The sequence below is a fragment of the Meriones unguiculatus genome, chromosome 12 (assembly GCF_030254825.1).
Source record: "Meriones unguiculatus strain TT.TT164.6M chromosome 12, Bangor_MerUng_6.1, whole genome shotgun sequence".
NCBI classification, from domain to species: domain Eukaryota; kingdom Metazoa; phylum Chordata; class Mammalia; order Rodentia; family Muridae; genus Meriones; species Meriones unguiculatus.
In genome coordinates, this window is record NC_083360.1 from 53,329,168 (window position 1) to 53,336,091 (window position 6,924).

A 6,924-nucleotide genomic window follows, 5' to 3' on the forward strand; every position below is an offset into this window, starting at 1 on the left:
AGGCTTCTAGCTTTTCAGAGGAAAGGGGCCATTGAGGAACCCATACGGCTTCCTTTGTGAGCCAAGATATGGGCATGGAACCCTCAATGGCAGTTAATGAAAACCCAGGCCTTGTTTTCCTGTATTATTTTCCTGTGAAATCAGGTGCAATCTCCCTTGTTCCTGTTTTCCAAGGCCTCTTCCTTCCTTATAACCCATCCTTTTTATTATATCAATTGCCTGTTGAGAATACTCATTGGTCAATGCTAATCCTAAATCCTGCAAAATATCTCTTCCCCAGAGATTGACAGGGAGAGGAAGAACATATGGTATGAAACTTCCTGTTTGACCTTCTGGTGCTTGCCACCTCAAAGAACATGAACTAACTGCAGGGCTGGCCTCATATCCCAACCCTTGTAAGGAGTGGGATGATTGTGTAACAGGCCACGCCTTAGGCCACCAGGTGGAAGAAATAATGCTTTTATCAGCCCCTGTGGCCAAAATACCAGTAAAACCTTTTCCTTCTATTTGTAATTGTAAGGTAGGTCTGGTCTTAAGATCAACTACCAAATGAGCAAAATCTGTTCCTGTGGAACCGAGTCCTCTTGTGCCCCTTGGTGTTTCGGTAGATGGAAAACAGTCATGAAGACTTGGGAGGAGGACTAATTGAGCAATCCTATCTCCAGGAGAAATAGAAAATACGCCTTGGGGGCAGGAACAAAGCACCTGGAGCTGTCCCGTAAAATCCTGATCTAAAATTCCAGGATGGACCATAAGTCCTTTTAAAGTGAGAGAGGAGCGACCCAGAATAAGACCGACACTTCCTTCAGGCAGGGGACCTTCAAACTCCACTGGGACAGGTTGCACCCCCATGTGTGGCATTAATAATAATTGGGAGGTGGAATGGAGGTCCAGGCCTGCTGATCCTCTTGTTGCTCTATAGCTGGATAAGCCCTCCTGTTGTCTGTCTGTGTTCCATTTTTTCTGGGGCCCTGAAATCCGTTTTTTGGAATATTTTCATTCCTCTCATCGGGGGGGGGTTTCATGCTGGATAAGCTTTCCCTGAATATCTCTAATTGAATGGCATTCATTAGCCCAGTGATTGCCTTTTTTACACTTAGGGAAAAGTCCAGGAACTTTCTTTTGCACAGACACATGACAGTCTCTCTTAAAATGACCCATTTTGACACAATTAAAACAAACTTTATTGTTTTCAGAACTTGGGCGGTTATTGCTCTGTACTATAGCTGCCGCCAGCCCGGTGTTGGTAAGCAGGCCTCCGAGTCCTCGGCAAACCTTTATCCAATCTGTCAGTCCTTTGTTCCTTCTGGGGGTAATGACTGCCTTGCATTCTGGTGAAGCATTTTCATACACCAGTTGTTCTATCATTGGCCGGACCCTTTCCAGGTCTCCAAATATCCTGCCTGCTGCATCCGTCATTCTGGCCACAAATTCTGGGAATGACTCCTGAGGACTCTGGATAATTTTTGTTAAATGGCCCTCGGTCCCACCCTTCTTTGAAAGGGCCTTCCATGCTTTAATTGCAGCAGCAGATATTTGGCCATACGCTCCCCAATCATAATCTGTCTGTTGCTGGACATTCGGACCTTGTCCTGTTAGTAGCTCAAATGTCCAGCGTCGTTGATTGTCTTCTGCATTGGCATTAGCCCTAGCTTGGGATTGACAGGCATCATACCATAGGGCTTTTCATTCCAAATATACTCCCATATTAGGGAGGGCAGCTTTCACTACAGTCTGCCAATCATTTGGGGTCATTGCTGTAGAGCCTAGCCTCTCAAGCTGCATAATTGTGAAATTAGCATCTACTCCATACTTATTAACTGACTCCGCCAGTTCCTTGACTAGAGGGTAATCTACAGGCACATGGACATGGCCTCCCTCCACATCTTCAAATACTGGAAAAGTCTGAAAAATCTTGTGTCTATCTTCTGTTGAAAAGAAGGAATCAGGACAGTGCTTCCCGGTGTAGGATGGGGGAGCACTAGAGACAACGGGAGCAGCTGACTGAGAAAGTGCGCCCTTCCTGTTCCTCATACTACCTTGCTTTTGATATAATAGTGACGGCCGCTCATCCGGATGGTATCGTTTTTCCTCATAGCAGGCTGCTTCCCCCTCCAAATCCTCTTTGCCAGAGGGATATAGCTGCTCAAATCCCAGGGTGTTCTTCCCCTGACCTCTCTCTTCCGTGGCTTTAACGTCCACAGACATCTTTTTCTTAGAGACGTCTCTATTTCTATCCATTGGGGCCCCTAATCTCTTCTCACGTCCTGATTCTGGCATGTCGTCTCGCATCTCCCCTACCCTTAGCCTTTTGCTAATCCTTTTCCTTCCGAGGCAGCCCTCAAGTTTGCATGAAACCAGAAAAAGGAGAGCTATGGCAGCTATCACAGCAGGGAAGGCCATAAGGGCTTCTGCTAGCCGAAATGAGAAACGGGATAAATCAAGGTCGAACATGTCTTTCAGGACAAGCCTTAATGTTGCGGTTCTGAATTCCTCCCCGCTAACGGGGGCTCTCCTTACCCAGCACTGGCGGTAGCAGGCTCCCTGCTCCCGGGTTTCGGCACCAGATGTTGGGAGCCGCGTGATAGTCTCGCCGGCAGAAACGCACGGGGACACAGGAATCCTCCCGTAACAGAACCTTTATTACAGTCACGCGATGGAAAGAGGAGAGGAGAGGGAGAGCTCCGATGTGGCGCTGTTTATATAAGTCCGGGTCGCACCTGAGTGACGTGTGAATACCCTGATTGGCTGCTCACTCTTACCCCGCCTGATGACTTAGCGGGCCCAGCATGCTTAGCGGGCCCAGCATGCTTAGCGGGCCCAGCATGCTTAGCGTGCTTGTGACGTGTCAATACCCTGATTGGCTGCTCACTCTTACCCCGCCTGATGACTCAGGCCCAGCATGCTTAGCGTGCTTACGCAATCCACGCATGTGTACTAGAGGCTGTTTACAGTTTTGAGGGAGGGATGTCAGCGCCACCTAGTGGCGTCTGAGTCTCGGCTCTCCACAAAAACCCAAGAATTTAAATACTGTTTTTTAGATTACAGTTTTTCAATTATTAATCACCATACTTTCAACTTTTAGGCTTCCTATGATTCCCATCTTGTGGATTTTTCTGTTTAGGGTTAATCTTGAAATTTACCTGGGATTGGAATGATGTTGAACTCAAAATAAAAAGCAGGAAAGGCCAATGATTTTAATGTGTGTGTGTGTGTGTGTGTGTGTGTGTGTGTTGGATGTAAGAAGAATGTTTAAAGATTGCCACATTTTCATCTTAATTATCTAAAAAGTAGGGACCAATAGTTTAAATGATTTTTCTCAGATTAAGTACAAATTTTCATCATGGTAGTTAAAAACAATGAGCCAACTTTTGTTTCATTTTGTTCCTTTTGTGAAAAATAGTGAATATATATATGATAGGTACACAATTAATTCTCTTTGTATCATTTTAGTGTAAGAAGTATAATACTACAATGAAAATAAAGGTTTATTCAGTGAATACCCACATACATATTATTTTGTTTTAAAACTCTAGATACTTATCTATATATGCATTAATCCATCTTGTATTTTCATACCATTCAAAATAAGAGGGAGGTTCTAGGTACATAGTTCCTCCATTGCTTAGAAGTCTTATGAATATGATATGTTTTTAGATCAAATAGCAATAAAATGAAGCCTAAGTTTCTTACTTACCCTGCTTCTTACTGGCCAGAATGGGAAGACAGAATAGCATACTTGGCAGGCAGTTATTTTTGTTGTGATCCTCTGTGTGCTTCATTCTTGGTACTCTTTCCATATTATTATTTTAGCAAATGAAGCCACTTGAAGTTCCCTTGAAGCAAGCTGCTTAATGTCTTTGTCATGGTAGCACTGGCTGATTTCTCTGCTAGGGGTTCTCTACCAGCTTCCCTATGTCATCTGTACTTATCACTTAAGACTCAATTAAGGGAGCAATATAGAAACTAAGGGATAAAATAAGAAAATAAACTTTTTGAATTCTATTGAATGCAATATGATAAAAAATTTCCTTGGACTGCAAGTCAGAAAACATGAAATAATATTTGTGATGGTTACTCTATATTGTCAGTTTGACTGGATTTACAATCACATAGGAGACATACTGTGTGTTTGTATGTGAGTGTGTAAAATTATTTTCAGAGGTTTTTAACATACAGTTGAAGATCCACCCTCAATATGGTTGGTGGCATCCCATGGAATTGGTTACTGGATTGAAGAAAGGGGAGAAAACTGAGAAAGTTATGAGCCAGCATTCTTTTCTCTTTGCTGCGTGACAATGGATACCATGTGACCAGCTATCTCATGTTCCCTCTGCCATGCCTAATATTATTTAATTATTTTGTGTGGGTGAGTGTCTCTGTGTGTATGCACACATGTACATATTCATGTAATTATGTATATGTGAATGTAAGGAGGACATAAGTTAATGTCTAGTGTTTTTCTCAATTGCTGTTTACATCATCTTTGAGCCAGAATTTCTCTCTCACTAAATGCAGAGTTTGGTGATTGACTAGAATGCCTGGCTAGCAAGCCCGAGGGATCCTTCTGCTTCCACTTCCTCAGAGTAATGGAACTAGCTTGGATTACAGGCCCATGATATAGTGCTTGCTTCTTACTTGTGTGCTAGAGTTTGACACATTCGCACAGCAAGGATATTACCAGCTGGGCAGAATCTCTATCCATGTATCCATACCTCACTCCCTTATATTTGAAGATAGTTTTGTCTTCATATAGTGTATTCTGATTATGGGTTCCACTCCCCCAACTCCTCCAAGATTCTACTCACCCCTCCAACCATCCAATTGCTCATCCTCTTTTGTTCTTTCTCACTAGAAAACAAACAGGAATCTAAAAAAAATAATAAAATAAAATGCAGAATAGGGCAAAACAAACAAATTAACTGAAAAAAAGAACCAAAGTAAAAGCACAAGAAGTGCATATAAATTTAGAGATACACACATTTACACACAGTAATCTCACAAAAACACAAATCCAGAAATCATGATATATAAGCAAAAGACTTATAAGGTTAAAAATAAAAACAAAAAAATATCAAGCAACCAACCAAATAAATAAATAATATACAGACAAAACATTTTGAGAAAAAAAAATCTTCTAAAAATAGCCTTTCTTTCCTTTTGGGTTGGTCTTCTACTTCAGTGCATAGAGCCTGCCCTTAAGTGTGGTTTGTATACTCAGTGATCCTCTGTTGGAAATAAGTAATTTTTTCTTTTCTGAGTGGTTGTCAGTTGGAGATAGTTTCTGGGTTAGGGATAGGACATGTGTCTATCTCTCTTCTCAGTGCTGTAACCCTGCCTGCCTTAGACCTTTCCAGTCCCTATCATGTTGCCACAGTCTCTGTAAGCTCATAAGTGTCATAATCCTTTTGTGTCAATTCCCACTGGTTCTTACACTCTTTCTACTTCCTTTTCCATGTAGTTCTGAGCCCTAAGGGAAGGGATTTGGTAGAGACAGCTCATTTAAGACCATGTTCTCCTAGGCCTTTCACTCTCTACACATTGTTCAGTTGTTGGTCTCACCATTTGTTTTTATTTACTCAGGAGGAAGCTTCTCTGATGTTTGCTGAGCAAGGCAAGGTTCTATGAGCATATGAAAATGTTGTTGGGAGTAATTTTATTGCTATGATCCTTTAATATAACAGTTGTACTTGGTTTTCTCCTAGGTCCATGGCCTATATAGTCTCAGGTTCTTGGCCACATGAGTATTGTCAACCATGGGTCCTTCCTCATGGACTGTGCCTTACCTTCAATCAGATATGGCTTAATTACTCCAACAACTTTTGTGGCATTATTGAACCAGTGTATCTTGCCCTGTATCCATTCTTAAGTTATGTACCAAAGAAAAACTTTTCTCCTTTAAATACTGTCTTAGTTTGAGCTTCATTGTTGTGAAGAGACACCATGACCATGGTAGCTCTTAAAGGCCACACTTACAAATAGTGCTGTTCCCTATGAGACAAGCATTCAAACACATGAGTCTACAGGGTCCATACCTATTCAAGCCATGCCCATGCTATTGTCCATGCTATTGCCCAGCCAATGTGAAGGAAAGATATACTTTCTTCCATTGTTTAAAACCCCCTCAACAGAATTAATACAACCATGAAAAAGCTGGCTACAGCAGTAAGAATATTATTATTATTATTATTATTATTACTATTATTTTGTGTAGCATGTGATTTATGTGTTTCAGGACTAAATAGGTCAGAATGCGGTTGTAAGGAATCAACTTTCTTTTATTTTCCAATTCTTTCAGATAAACTAGGAGTTCTATGAACTGCATGGAGATATGATATCAAGAAAAAGAAAAAAATATGTTTCTTAGCTTCACTTTTAGTTCCATCAAGGATGTCATTCTTCATGGTTTTTAGCACACTGGCAAGTATTATTTCATATGCTCATTTCTGAATAAATAGTTAGCTACCTTAAGGCTACATAATAGACATGGGCTGCTTAGGATTTACCTTTATAGATTAGTATGGGACTAGTCCCTGACTTAAAAACCACACATATGGTATGTATATAAATGAAAAGAGAAAAAGAAAAGTGACAGCTGTTGAGGAGGCAACTGATAGTATCTATTAAACTCCTTACAAATTAGCCAGTTGAATTGAGAGAAATTATTTGGGATGTATCTCCAAAGCAAAGATAGTATTAAAAAAATTCTGTATGCATGTTTTTAGTTTATTCTTCCTTTGTTTTCTAGATTACTTTTATGAATGGGTTGGGATAGAAGTAGGGGTCACAAAAACCTTCTATGTTGTTCTTTCTTAACTGTGAGTCTGTAGTCCTCAATGGCATGGCAAAAGTAGCTTCCTTACCCTTTACAGGCAGAGGGAGCAGAGAACATGGATATACACATGGTACCTGGCATCAGCACAT